The sequence below is a fragment of the Argopecten irradians genome, unplaced genomic scaffold (assembly GCF_041381155.1).
Source record: "Argopecten irradians isolate NY unplaced genomic scaffold, Ai_NY scaffold_0212, whole genome shotgun sequence".
Taxonomy (NCBI): Eukaryota; Metazoa; Mollusca; class Bivalvia; order Pectinida; family Pectinidae; genus Argopecten; species Argopecten irradians.
In genome coordinates this window covers 46193-62091 of record NW_027187679.1, presented here as the reverse complement: position 1 = coordinate 62091, position 15899 = coordinate 46193, and the positions used below count along the sequence as shown (strand labels likewise).

The 15899-nt window shown below is 34.0% G+C and overlaps 2 long non-coding RNA genes across 2 annotated transcripts; both read right to left on the bottom strand.

Annotated features, from left to right (window-relative positions):
* Positions 1–333: 333 nt before the first annotated feature.
* Positions 334–5237, bottom strand: LOC138312114 (uncharacterized). The gene is made up of 5 exons (XR_011206861.1): positions 5151–5237; positions 3736–3828; positions 3375–3470; positions 1402–1572; positions 334–1062 (listed from the first exon to the last, which is right to left on the bottom strand). It is a non-coding gene; the product is annotated as an uncharacterized lncRNA (long non-coding RNA).
* Positions 5238–6028: 791 nt separating this feature from the next.
* LOC138312115 (uncharacterized) lies at positions 6029–14825 on the bottom strand. The gene is made up of 4 exons (XR_011206862.1): positions 14750–14825; positions 12522–12731; positions 6981–8254; positions 6029–6701 (listed from the first exon to the last, which is right to left on the bottom strand). It is a non-coding gene; the product is annotated as an uncharacterized lncRNA (long non-coding RNA).
* Between the last annotated feature and the right edge of the window lie 1074 nt (positions 14826–15899).

The window sequence follows — 15899 nt, the reverse complement described above, 5'->3', positions numbered from 1 at the left end:
CGGCTGATTTTTTTTTTTCTCAATGCAGGCGTATACGTCTTATCTTCATCTATTTATTTTCTTTTTCAAAAACGATAATGACTACTTTAAATGCAAGTATAAGCATTGGTTATCACACTTTTGACATGCATTTGTGTGTAACATACATTGGGTGTTCTAGCATATCTATCATGATGCGCTTACGCGCACCCACTGGATATGCTAGATCACCCAATGTATGTTACACACATGTCAAGAGTGGCGAGCACAACACAGACATCCACATATTGACATCGACACTGACACAGGAATGACTTAGTCAAGACACAAAAAAAACTAAACGTAACAATCAAAAACTGACCTAATTCAACACTTTATTTGTACATTACACAACTTATTAATTGTAACATTGCGTTGGGTTGACGAATGGCGACACCTGGACAGCACAGACTGTCCATGCCACACATAGATTGTGAAATGTTATTTTGAATAAATGTGATTTTTAATCGATTGAAGTAGTGTGGATGCATATTTTCACGTGCTAGCCTTGTCCTATAGACTTGACCCAATGACGTAGATGACGTATCACTAATAAAATCCTTGAGCTAACCATTAACCTTATCCCTTTATACTTTTACAGACACTTTATATAACGGATCTGCATGCACCTGTGGATGGGGTATGCTGTGTGATGTCTTTGGCGTCATGTTTCAGTGAGAAAGCACTTTTACATGGAAAGTCCAATATACAGCGGTCTCCTATATCTCTCTAGTGTCAGCAGTAGGGGTCTCATGCGATGACCAGCACCCGAGTTCGGGTGTAACGTTATAGACATATACATACGTTGTAACGTATACAACAATTTGATTATACTTCGATAGTTAGTACATGTACATATATGAAATAGTCTTTGAGATTATGCACATAATACGTCTCAGTAGTGTGTTACTGGTTACTTTTACAGGCGTATTTGTACGGTCTCGTAGGCATGTGGCTGCTCCACGGTCCGAGGATCCAACCCCTCATAACGGTCACTATCTACTTCATGTGGTCCAGATTCTCCGATTCCATAGTAAGTTGGATCTAGTGTAGAAATTAAAGCATTAAAATAAATTAAAAATAGCAACAAATCTAATACATGTATATCAATTTAATAGAGTATCAACATTCATTGGTTTAAGACAATGCATTATTAAGATGTGTATATTGAGAGGTTGAATCCTCAACCGATTTATGTCTTTGAAGGAAGCATTGGTGAGAAAGGTGTTATCACTTTTCAGGTGGCATGTGCATCTATAAGATATCTTTAGCCAAAAGATGTCAAAAGACTTACACATATGACTCTTATGATAAACGTTGACATGATTTAAAAAACGATGTTTTATTTGAGTTTCCTACGAATTGGAATTTTATACCATGTACCATTTGTACGTCGACCATCCATCTCTGTCATATCTGTCATTTGATTTGGTTTACTGCCGTCTGCTTGGTTCCTTGAATTACGTCTGACCATCACAATTATTACTACTACCAAAACCACAATGACCAGTCCACATCCGGTCCCTATTCCGATAGCAGCAACATTAATATTATCTGCATGTGAGATAAATTTACTTCAATTATAATTTTAAAACTTCAGCGTTACCACAGCTATGATAAGAAACTTCGGTAGATTATTTTTCATGTAAGGATTGAAAAGCGTTTTTATTGTTTTTACGGTATGACTGCTAATGTGGATACAGTCATTACGGTGGTATGACTGCTAATGTGGATACAGTCATTACGGTGGTATGACTGCTAATGTGGATACAGTCATTACGGTGGTATGACTGCTAATGTGGATACAGTCATTACGTTGGTATGACTGCTAATGTGGATACAGTCATTACGGTGGTATGACTGCTAATGTGGATACAGTTATTACGGTGGTATGAATGCAATGCGGATACAGTCATTACGGTGGTAAGACTGCTAATGTGGATACAGTCATTACGGTGGTATGAATGCAATGCGGATACAGTCATTACGGTGGTAAGACTGCTAATGTGGATACAGTCATTACGGTGGTATGAATGCAATGCGGATACAGTCATTACGGTGGTAAGACTGTCAATGTGGATACAGTCATTACGGTGGTATGAATGCAATGCGGATAGTCATATTTAATGTAGCGCATTATCGCTACATGTATAACATACCAAAATGCATTCACTCCACCGTTAACACAATAAAACACTTACAAAACGATATTATACATATTTTACCCTCTATCGTAGCTATTTTCAGGGTTTTGAAACAATATTGGTTGCTAAGTAGAGTAGCTACAATAGTCTATGCAGCTAGAGTAACTGGATAAATAAAATTCCCGTTTTTTTTAAAGATTTATGTAAAAAAAATCGTATTGATTTTCAAATAATAAAAAATCGACAGATTTTTTTTCTTCTTCAAAATCGTGTCCGAAAGTAAAGGAAAAGTCTATTGATACATCATTTTCAAACTATCGGCAATTCCGCATATTGATAACACTGTTACTGTGAAGCGGCGCGTGACGGTACAGACACGCCATTTGTAAACAGAACTGGAAAAGTTAATTGTGAATTCGTGGGATACTGAGTTAGTTAACATCCCCGTGGAAGTATAATTAGACATAACAGTCGAGGAAAACGCTTTTTTATCCAAAAAACCGGCATTCGGCATCAAGTTAGTACTAGGCATAATTTCGTCACGATTACACGTGACTGTGTGTGAAGGTTGAAACACACGTGGTCTTGGGATCATTTCAGAATTTGAAGCTGAATTTTGAGGAGTTTCCCCAAATGCCAATATGCTGCAGTATAAAGATGGCAATTCGTGTTTTTATACGCTGTTGACCTCCCTATGCGGTTCGCAATAACGGATGAAGTTTAACCGGCTGAAATTATTGGTCAGAAAATATCTCCTTTCAGGGAGACAATTTTAGATGTATCCCGACACATAGGGACATAATTATTTCATTATACCGAAGAAAACTAATACATATCTATACAGTTGTTATATTTAACTTCAATAAGAGTTTGAGTAACTCATAAAGATTTTATATAGTTTCTTGTTGTCTGTAGCATCTTTGTCGTAAAAAAAGAAGTTGCAGACGACGTCCACTTCCGATCAAGTGCGGAGCTTTAAAAGGTTTAATTCCCTGAGAGGTTATTCCCCTGGTATTATTTCAACCGTCTTCAAATTCTGTTGAAATATCCTATTCCAAATGATGTGCTCAAGTTTAATCCAGTGCGAGTATTCTAGTGAGGTATAATAATAGATATACTATATTTCATTGCAGATAAATTACTGGATATTAGTGTTTAAAAGTATCATTTTGGCATTACTTTCAGAATGTATACATTATACATTATACCAACCTTCACATTTGCCATGCAATTGTGTACACTTTCCGTTCTTACATTGATCTGAACATCTACGGTCACATGTCAATCCGTATTTCCCATTCAAACAGCCTTCGAAGGAAAAATGATATGCAATAGCTGATAAAATTATGTAGCCAATACGTACTGATATACGTCATGCAATTCAATATAATTTGCAACGCTGTTGAAGAAATCCATTAAAATTAACATGCTATATATTCTTTATTTCAAAAGAAATCGAATCGTTTCCTAACAGTTTAACACATTTATATATTGATGTAATCATGGCCTTCACTTGCGCAGCTCGAATTCAATGTACATGTTGCGGTTACTAAATAGAATTGGATACTTATACCTAAGCAAGCCCCTGTGGCCTTGTCACATCTGTCCTCACAACCGACTGGGCATGTCTGAGTACAGTCTGATCCATAGAAACCAGTCAAACAAGCTGTAATTCATTAAACACCAACACGTAAGATATGATGTTAGATCATTCAGCGTAAATTTAGTAAATCGTAATTATTAAGCTATGGTAAGCAAAGACAGCTGCTTGTAGGAATAACGAGGTCAATAAATAGAGATAATACAGTATAAGCATCTTACAATTTACAGATTGTATTGTTGCAGTAATAACACGTATTTGCCAATTGATTTGAGCTTTTGCTTCGAGCAACAGAATAAACTTTACCACAGAGTATTAATTTGTATTATTTATTTTGCAAAAATAAAACAAAATACATATAAACGGCAATTCAAAAGAAACCTAGTTGCGATTTGCATACTTTTTTCTTGAGCATGATGGGATAAACACTTTTTCATATCCAATAATATTGTGAGAAGTAGATCTTCTGGTTCTCAATCTACCAATAACCTGATTTTAGGTATAGGGTTGACAAATCAAAAGCATTGAAAGCGAATACGCATCTGGAATGAGAACAGCATTCAGTTGCCAATAATCAACAGAAAATCGTACGCTCCCTTAACCCCATTACATACAGACAATGCCAGAACTCCGGGGACTTGATGACTTTATAACAACTTGTATGCAATATAATGACTATTATGTAAGACGGTGCATCCAATAAGACACAAATGTTAGCAGCAACATCTGAATACCATCTTAGTTGTTGGGTTGTTGATGTCCTATAATCTCTTCAATACTTCTGACTGATGCATCTTTAAAAACGTATATGACTTATCAACGTGAAGCATATTACTAGAGCTTTCGTCGTTTTGTAGACATATCTTTCCTTGAACCACAATTTCTTTGTTGATTGGCAGGAACAGCCACTTTCTTTTCCAGTGAGAGTCAGTAACATTCCGTACTAACTAGTCAAATTAAAAAGGTTTGACTGCATATATGTATGAGTGAGTATATCAAATGAAGCTTTAGCAATGTGGAATGTTTCATTTTAATGTTTCAGTCTAGTTGTTGAAAATTTGTTCAAACCTAGTATAAAGAATGTTTTGAATTTTGATTTTTTTTAAAGAATCTAAATAGAATTGACTGATATGGTGGACATTTTGATAAGGAGAGAAACGTCATTACAACATGTTTATGAACTATTTATGTTCGTTTTAATCATCACTGCGATGACATTGTGCTCTATCTAGTCCAGGATCAATACGATTAAAAAACAAAATTTAAAGTTAAAATCAATATCAGAAATTCAAGAATAACATGTCTTCTCTTGGGTATGAATTCTTAAGGAAAAAACCATGGGAATACTAGCGTGTAATTATTATAAATGAATAAAGGAAAATACGTACTGTCGCAATTTCCCGACGTTTTGTTGCAGACTGTATCAACACAACCGGACGAACAGGGGGAACACACAGTGGACTAAAGAAACCATCTTTCACAAACTGCAATGAACATTTGATATCTTAAATTTTTCCGCTATATTAAGTTAGAGTGGTTTGAATTTCGTAAAAAATATATTTTTGTTTAAAATTGAGTCATTGCAATTGCATTATCATGAAATAAAATGCTACCTCCGTCTATATGAACAAGAATGACAAGATCTTACATAGAATATGGTGCATGTCCTTTATAACATTTGCCGCATTAAAAACTGAAAATAGTATAATTGTACCAACATGGATACCAATGTACTTATATTTCTCTTTATATTTGTCGCTTGGAAATTTCCTTCCATGTTTTGAAAAAGTGCATGCAAGCTTATGGTTTGGATTTGTTTTGACAGTTCGTATATTTACTGGTAGCGTCCAGTTCAATCACATGGCGTGTATCCAAATTGATTTTGAGAAAGAAAAACGTATAAATGTAGGAAAAAATCGGTATCTGAATATTTGGATATATGGATATAATGGAATTTTACTGTATTCAGGGAAATGTACGTGTATTTGTGTTTATCGTATATAGTGATACAGAATATGATGATATTGTTTCCGTAAAAATAAATAAATGTCTTTCGCTACTGTACTACTGTACTACTGTAACAGTATTCCTGTAGGGCTCCGTAATGTCGTAATTGGAGTTTCAATGATTTCATTTCAATTTATTTTCATTGTGCCAATATGTGATAAGTGATTGCTATATTCTAAGAAACACAACCACCGATTCTTTTCACATGGCTGTACTAATTTTTAATAAAAAATACCTACATTTACAAAAATGGACTAGATATAATTATTATATCTACTCAAGTTATAAGATACTGAAGATGATTTTGTAAGAATCAAGATGGATACAATAACACTATGAGCGATTTGTGAACTTGATAAGGAAAAAAAATAAACAACTATATTTATTTTCTTTAAGTTTCATTAATTTTCCTTGAGAAGGCCTTAAGATATTCTGAAAAAAAGAGGATAGCACAAATAGTACTTAACAGTACATGTTTCAGACTAAGTCATCAAGTTATGATTCAAAGAAAACAACAGAAATGTGTACATGAAACAAAGCATGATAATCAATAAATCATGTCTCCTCGTGTCCTCACTAATAAATGAGGTAAACCATTATCCACAGAAAAGTTTCAGCTGTTTTCTCACTAAGGGCATGAATTTGGGTAGAGTATAAATTTGAGAACAATGACGTTATAGTTGATTATATCGAGGAAATATTTCTATTAACTAAATTCAATACCTTCCCAAGTATAGCAGCGATGCATCGCAATCATGTGTATAACAGAAATAATATAGCATGTAAAAAAAAAATCAGAAATGGTTTGTTCAATATTCAGGAAAACAGAAAATACCTACAGTCGCAATTCCCGGAAGTTTTGTTACAAACTGGATCGATACACCCAGTCGAACAGGGCAAACATGACGGACCAAAGAAACCATCTTCACAATCTGAAATGAACAAATCTAGATAACAACAATTAAAATATACATTAAATGAAAATGAGTATTTTTAGAATATCAAGATGGTAGCGTGTAAACTCAGATTGCATTTTCATTAAACGTATAATAGTGGCAATTATATATATTTACTATATATATATGATGATGCACTAGCGCGTACCACTGGATATACTTGATCACCTTATGTATGTTACACACCGATGCATGTTTAAGATGACAACCAACTAGATATTCATTGTTCAAAGATGACGAAATAAGATACAATACCTAAGCAGACGCCGGTATCCTGGGTACATATTTTGTCTTTGCAGTTTCTTGGACATTCGTGAGTACATAGAGTGCCAAAGAAGCCCGGGGTGCAGTCTGAATGGTTTTAAAGAAGATTATTTAAGATTAAGTGTATGTAGACCTGATAATATGTGAAGGGCAAAACTCAATATACAGGTAGTGGTGAAGTAACCGCGACTAGGCGTTCAAATCACTCACTAATTGTAGAGCAGTTATTTTTTCGCATTGATTTAATTTTGCGGTTTGTCCTTCACGACCACTCCAAGATGATTCACTTAAGGTCACAGTAAAAATGTTCCGCTATGTTTATGATTCTCATTGTTTCGCAGCAAGTTAATTTCGCGAACTCTTATAATTTGAAAATGCGCATTTCCCACTATTTACATATTAACCTTGTACCTGTGTTGCTTGATACTTTTCTGCATAAATCTATAAAATGTAGTCCATATGAAAATTAGAGATATTTAAATCTATGACACAGTTTATCATCACTAAAATGAATGAACTTTTTCATCACAAACCTAGTTTCTATTCGTAATAAAACATTGATTAAAAATTGTTAGATTTAAATCTTAAATTCAATTTGTTTTATTTTAAACTTTTCTCAAATGACATTAAACATTGAAGTTAAGAACAACTACTGGAAGATGACGTATTTTATCTGTTTTTCTACCGACAGAGGAATGCTACTATACTGACACTGCTATTTTCATAACTTATCATTACTTCCAAATTGCTCTCGAGAACTTGTGAAATTATATTTGATGTTAAGATGATTTAAACTAATTTTAAATTTAGAGTACTGTTCTCATCAAAAATTCAAAAGTAGCTGTCAATGTTATACAAAGAAAGAAATGTCATCGTCCTTTACACGTTTATTTCTAAAGCAAGTGTTATCAATATGATGTTTGAAAGAAATGCAAGAAAGAAGATGTCATCATGCTAAATTCTGTCACGATTCTACACCAATTCATGACGTCAAAATGCATTTCAAGCCAATGAATAATGCTCCAAGTTATATTACAATTGTGACACATGAACAAATATTACACGGACTAAATCGGGCGGATTATGTGATTAAAGTCTCTATGTTTTGATACATGTTGTGTTGCTAGAGAGATCAAAGTCATCAAAATATTATGCTTGTTACTTACAGAAGCAATGTCCAGTCGCAGCATTACAGTTTCCGCCAAAGCACTTCGATGAACAACGGTTAGTACATTTGCCGTATCCATATACTCCAATAGGACATCCTACATGTAGGTCGTAATGAATGCGATGAAACTATTTTTTTGTGTGTGAAAAATTCTATATAATGCGTGAAAACCATGTTTGGTTTCATTTTAAACATTTTGTTTGGATTTTTAACGTGATCCCTGATTATAAGTATTGGAAAAAAAAGTTTGTAATTCATAGTAGTATTAGCTGAATATATCACTGTTTTAGCTTACATAACAACTATATTTACAAGATTCTAAATCAGAATTTAATCAAAATAGTACATGTGAAATGTTTTCAAAAATACCTGTGCGAAATCGACTGTCTAGACTTCCTTACACATAATCAAAAATGGTTATCATCAAATGAATTGTTACTGCAAAAGGACTGGTCATGTGGGTTTTTTCAAAAGTAAGAATAGACACATGTACACAGTAAATTTGATGAATTTAGACGACAACAGAAATATCTGTTTTAACCTATGAAGTTAATTTTCCGAATGACCACGACCTTCGTTTTTTTTTATCCAAAACAGGTTGTTGTTTAACACATAACATGTATTAAATGCATTTTCAGTGCGGAATATTTTCATATGATTGTGATTGAAACATCTCTTTCTTCTTATGTTGCACCAAATCTGGCTGGAGTGACCAATGACGTTTATTTACACAAATAATTGACGTGCAAATGATATTTTTATTCTTGACCTGGTGTTTTTTCGATTCACTTACCTAATGTACCAACATGGTGACGAGGTCTCTGAAAGAACGACATGAATAAATTAGCAAGAATGGTGTTATCATATATTACTCATTACATACAAGATGATACGGTCAGTCCGTCAAAATGCAGAACCTCTAGTTCCTGAAACAATAAAATAAAAAATATTCTTATGGCATCCTAATGTCCTTGTCACAATAAACATCAAATAATAGTTTTTTGTGTTAATAGCCTCCGGATGGTGACATTTAATATTACACAAAATATATAGACAAACAAATAAAAAGTCATAGTTGCTAAGGGCATAGCATTATACATATCAAACAAAGGAGACACTTTGTAAAATAAAGAAAAGCATGAGTGGGGTTTACCAAAACTCTGCCAAACATAAGAACATAAGACTTAAAAACAAAAAAAACATAACTAAATAACTAACTGGAGTAAAATAAAAGATCATGGCTGGAACTATAATTTTATAGAAGATTTCAAAACGATAAATTTAGGATGGAAATATAAGAGGAATTGTGTTCTACAAATGATAAATTTAGAGTGGAAGAGGGTGGGTAATTGCTAAAATTCAAAATTGGAGCTCGCACTTTCTCATCATAATGGCGCCTTGAGAATTTTTTTTCTACCCATGATCCTTTCCTCCTATTTTTCAGTAAAGGGAAGTAATCCTTATAATAAATTTTGGTACTAGATCCAAAGTGAAGAAAACTCCTATACAAATATATGTGACAAGTATCGGTATACAGCATAAGTGCTTAGAGACACCATGCATTCCAAAAGAAACCTTATTTAATTTTTGAAGTTTTCGTTTTTGTATGTTAATTACTTCAGGAGATATTTCCTTTTATGCTATACTATTACTCGCCAAATAGTAAAATAAATTTAACATGATTACCAACTATATGACGTCAGAGAGCGAGTGCGAGTGAGAATGAAAGACATTTGGTCACGATACATAGCACCACTCTGAAACTCCTGTGCGTTTAGGTGATGTGTCTTTTTACACCCTCATAAGTTAAGAGGAGACTATGCAAATTTTGTTTTACGCGATTCAAAAAACTAGAATATCTCCGATAAAGAAAAGATTATTAGTCAAATTAAGAATTGCGATTGAGAATGATTGGATAATAAATCAGCTAATTCATTAGTAAATGCACGCAGAAAAAGTATGACGGCTTTCTTTCACAAACCAATACTACATTGAATAGTATTGATAATAATTAAAGAATAACCACTTCTCGCGCGAGCGCGCGCTAGAAGAGCACAAGTATCAAGCGAAATAAATCTACCTAATATCCTACTCAAATAGAAGTGGTTTAGGTGTTTATATAATGGGGTTGACAGGGACGTAACCAGAGCTTTACACTCGGACACAGCACTGTGTCCGGGTTTTAAGTTTGAACGTCACGTCAGTAACAATATTCCTATTATACTTTATTATACTGAGTTGCTTATTGTGTGGGAATGGCGGTGTAATTCGACAAGGACCAGTGAAGTATCCTCAAATCGATTTGGAAAATTCATCTGTGAATATATATATGAAAAAAAATCAATTAAACATACTAGTATTATTAACCTTTCAGGATTGTCAAATAAAAAAACATGTTCGGGAATATGTCAATCTTGCACATAGTTTTTTTAATGGCTGTTATTGTCGATGAGATAACAAATGGTTATAATAATCATTTTATTTTTGGCATATATTTCTACAAGAGAATGTTTAATGTTGTTTTGACACTGATTAGTCTCTACAGCTGCTTTTATTCTAATAATCAATGCTGACAATGCAAGTTAAAAAGTATGTATTTGAGATAAAAAAAAGTTATAAAATTGTTTTTTGTAAAGTTTTTTTTTCAAAATAAGTTTATGAGACAACCCCTTGCGTTTCTAAGGAAGTACATTTGCCATTTTTGTTTTACTCTGCTTGGAAACGACACACTTGCCGACCCTATATAAAACGCTTGAACCATGCACGTGCAAATCAATCGAACGGTATCTCTTTTACCGGTGTAAACATATAACACCTGACACGGGCTCATCAGATCTACTTGTAGTTAATGGGACAAATTATTAACATATTGCTGTACACCGGTGCTGGAAAACACATCCTAATTTCCTCTGGATGACTTTTTGGCAAATGAAAATAAATATGACACCTCGTCCCATTGACTTCAACATGAACATCTCTAGCACATGTATTTTTTAGACATGAAATTAAGCAAGGGCTTGGTGGAGATAGGTTTAAATCCTCCCTCTTCCATTTTTAATATAAAATCATAGTCGATTGCAACATTACTAAATGGAATAATGTTGACTTTACTGTCCACTAATTATTAAACACAAAATTGGGACTTAAGTAGGATACTATGTATAAAGCCTCAAACTGTGTTTTTAAGTAGGATATATGCCTCAAACTGTCTATTATGTAAACTATTGGACGCGCATCAGACAGTCCAGTATTTCCCATAATAGACAGTTTGAGGCTTATGTCTCTTACATAACGTTGTCTGAATAGAGAGAAACACAAAAATGGCTGACCTCGACAAGGGGATGTCTTATAAACGATTCTTGAAATACAAGTGTACTTATTTTTTTTCATCTAAATTAAATACGGAGCTCTTGCCAATTTGTTAAGACAAATTGTATATCTTACATAAAACAAAACAAGTGGAGATGCAACCAAAGTACTATTATAATATTAGAAAAACATCAATTGAAGGATCTAACGTATTGTATGCTATGTGCATTTCAAGTAACAATGGAATTAGAAAGGTCACTCTAGCTAAAAAAATACATTATTTTTTCAGGAATATTTGTTTACTAGACAATGCTTTCAATAAAAATCATCGCACTTGCAAAGAGTTCCAGGGTTATTAGGTGAAGATTAACATTACTGATGTTATTTAAAGAATATCATTATCAGCACTGTTGTGACGTCACTTCTTACTGATTTCTTACTGATTTCCACCAAAATACAGTATATTAAAAAAAAAAAAAAAAATAATAATAATATATATCGTGGATACATTCGATTTTAATGATCACCAAATCAAGGCAAGGTCACCATGGCTATTTTTTGAAAACCATTATATAGAATCAATTGGCTTCCTTTTTAATTGATTTCCACCGCATAGCTTACAGCTACACTAAATCTAGGTTGAACTTGAATAGCTGTTAAAATTTAAATAGATAAAGTAAAACCTTTCTTTTATAAAACACACAGTTTAGAATTAGGCTTCAAACTTTGTCAAGCGAGATGTTTTTCTTAATTTTTCGTCAATCTTGGGCGAACGCGTTATCTTTTCTAAAACATTTGCATTACTATATATACATATTATGTAGCCTAACTATACCGATATTTACGCATTGTCGCCCTAGCATGGCTCAATGTCGTGCTTTGCATGACTCACTGTCGCTATGTGCATGGCACACTGTCGCCCTTGCATGGCGCACTGTCGCTCTCCCCATGGCGGGATCGCCCATGCGACTGTGCTACGAACCATGGTGGATCTTACTTTTACATCAATATTATGTCAACAACGACGATGGAATTATTAAAAATATGAATCTTACTTCTGTAATAGATGGTGATGTCCTGAATTGTCATTACCAGTCCTAAATCCAAACGCCACCACGCTTCTTTATACAGATTGGGCTTGGTGAGAGAACAACAGTCACTTTCTATGGTTTGTAGAGTACAATTGTCAATAGCTCGTTGCGCATACCATCTCTTTCGATCTAGGTATGAGGATTGAATTGCAGTTCCTGTTAAAGCGACATTGACTGAAAGATAATAAAATGTATAAATAAACATGCTTCTCACCATTTGAAACCCAACACTCTTTACATAATAGTGTTCTGTCAATAAAACCAACAGTTTCATGATAACATTCTACTTTGTCAAATTCTGTTATTTTTTTCGGCTTCTTAAATTTCTACACCACCATTTGAAAGATTCATTTTATTTTGAACTGTGTGATACTTGGTTATTCCGTATTGTACTTAACGAAACATTTATTGTTCAGCATTATTTGGTTCATAATATACAAGACTGATCCCTAAAAATTACATAAGTATTTTGCCCAAATAGAACTGATATCCTAGGGGTTAATTGCCGTGTAATCGTTTCGTTTACCTGTATCGGTATTGAGCAATATGTTAAAAAGTTGTTTCTCATGCATCTCTGTCCGTCTGATTCATGTAAGGCGGATGGTTTCTCGAAGGATTAGATGATACGCATACTGCTCCGGTAAACACTTAATACCTATAATCGGCGTTACCCTTAGAGTCAGCCTGTATACTGTATAGTTGATTTTAAATTTCTGAGGGTGCAATATTTAACGGACTTAATGTTTGTAACTTTACGTCGTTGGGAATTAATCATTCGTCGAATCTTTGTTTTGTTTTCTTTGGAAAGTCGACATTTCGAATTAGAGAGTTTGTAAAACATTTAAATTTTCGTGAAACTTGAGTAAATCCGCGAATTTAGCGAACGCTACAATTCCTTACACTACAGTATTCTGTTTTGAATGTGGGGATTTGAATATATATTTTAGATGCAGTCCTACCAGGCTATGCGGTACGTAGTTATATTCGCAATCATTTAGTGGTAAAACAGTCTGTTTATGTTTGGTAATCTAAAGGGACCCAATTCCGCCCCTTCGATGTCGCTGTAGTGAAGATATGCGATCTTACTATATATATTAGGTTAGTTGGTTTATGTTACAGGAAATGTAATACATGTACCGTACATGTGCTGTTGTATTCGTGCGTTCGCGATAGACAAAACGGCACTGGAGAAACACCTTTATGCACGCCGTCACCGCGTACATGTATATCGCTCGTGAACATGGTACATGCCTATCTAGTCTTAATTAAATTGTTGCTCCTAATGTTATCTTTTGATCGAACGGAAGTAGGTCCCTTAAAAGCATTTCCTCTCTTGTCTTTATATAGATGCTCATTGGATGACGTTACATAACTATATGCTGAAAATATAGAACGCCTAAATATCGATTCAATATGAGACGAAATGAAGATAGATAAGTAAGGCCTAAGTAACATTTCCACACCATGGGATGAGACAGGAGGAGATTAGTTTCTTTATAGGCTTACAAGTGTTTAAAAGATTTGTCCTATTTCTGTTATCAATTCAACAACTTTACAAGGATTTCTTATACATTAGTTTCGCCCTAGGGTGATAAAAATAGCATATTTTATCCACTTGACGGTACCACAGGGGGTCACAGAAAGCGGGTGTTTTACAGCCTACCCCGAGGGTTGATATCCACTCTTTTTCACAACAAAGCTGTTGAATGGTAACTTTATTCTTACCTTGTGCACTTAATTATGTATTTACTGTTGACATGTCATACATGCATTATAACGTTGGCGTGGTGAATCAGGATGCTATTGACGTGATATCAAAACAGCACTGTCGTGATATCAAAACAGCACTGTCGTGATATCAAAACAGCACTGTCGTGATATCAAAACAGCACTGTCGTAATATCATGGTTATGTTGTCGTAATGTCATAAAAATGTTCTGTGCATGCAAACTATCTTGCCCTGGGTAAAATAGAGATATCTTACTCTGATGGGATGTATGGATATCTCTGTCCAGGGAAGAAGGAAGAAATGAAAATCTCATGTCATTGGGTATATTTAGTTTGTCATATACGAATATTCAGTCTCTGGAATTTACACATTCTCATCCCTCAACTATCCACATTTCATGCAGAGGATACCGTCATTAATTGGTTATGGTAATATGACATTAGGGAAGCAAACATCAACCTACCTCAGATTTCTTATCTTGTCTTCACAGCCAGTATAAAACATCTAATAATGCTAGGTAAAGGGAAAAAAAACTTACTTCAGGTCTTGATACCGGAACAGAAATAAACAAGATAAGAAGTATCCTCCAGTCCTGTGATATGTTTCTGAACAACATTTCCGTTACCGCTCTTTGTGAGAAGTGAGATACTACGACGTAGTTTAATATACAATAGTTTAACATTAGATAAGGAAGTTTTTTTTACGGATATGCTCTTCTGCAAAGTCAAGCATCCTTTGCGACTTTTTTCTCCTTTAAATATTTTTGGAAATACCACACCTCTCACACAACGGAAAACTCTAGGCTAGAAAATCACTTGGTGTCAAGCTTCATTGGTCATCCCACTGTTATATAAGGTAAACAATGGAGCGTCACTCCATATTGACAATCAGGATTTCATGACTATGAAAAGGGCTGGGAATGTATGCTGTATAAAATATTAATCAATGCAATAATTTTGTCATGATAGTAAATATTCAGAAGAAAACATTATCAACGTAGAGATCTACTTATTATGATAAATTAAAGCCAATACAATTACAATATAATGAAGCCATTTTAATAATTAGATAAAAATTAATCAGAGGAGTGTCATGATACCTTATTAATTGATTATCATTACAATGACGAAAATCCTTTTGGGTACAAAACGCCAAAATAAGTTCAGGATTGATATTTTCATTGTTTAGTAAATATCATTTACCTTTTTATGATTTAATCACTTCTTCCATCCAAAAACTCAGGATGGTATTATTTCAAATGTTGTTACCTGATAGTTCCAGAAGCCAGTATCATCAGCTCTTTTATATGAAAAAAAAGAAAAACACCTTCTGTTCACTGCAATGGGTACTGACAGACTGATGGAATAACATATTAGTGAAGATCTCTAATACGGAGAAATACTCACTAGAATAAAAGGTTCATGTAAATAGAAAATAAGAATTGGAGTAAAATAAGAGTGTTTTTCACTTTATCTTCTTCACTTTCGTTTCCCATTTTGTTAGAGTTGAAGTATGCCTTCGGCCTCGTACATTTACCAAATCACAAGGTGTCTTGGTATTCTACAATAACCCTTATTTGGAATTAAATCTGAAATATAGGCAATTTTAACAGT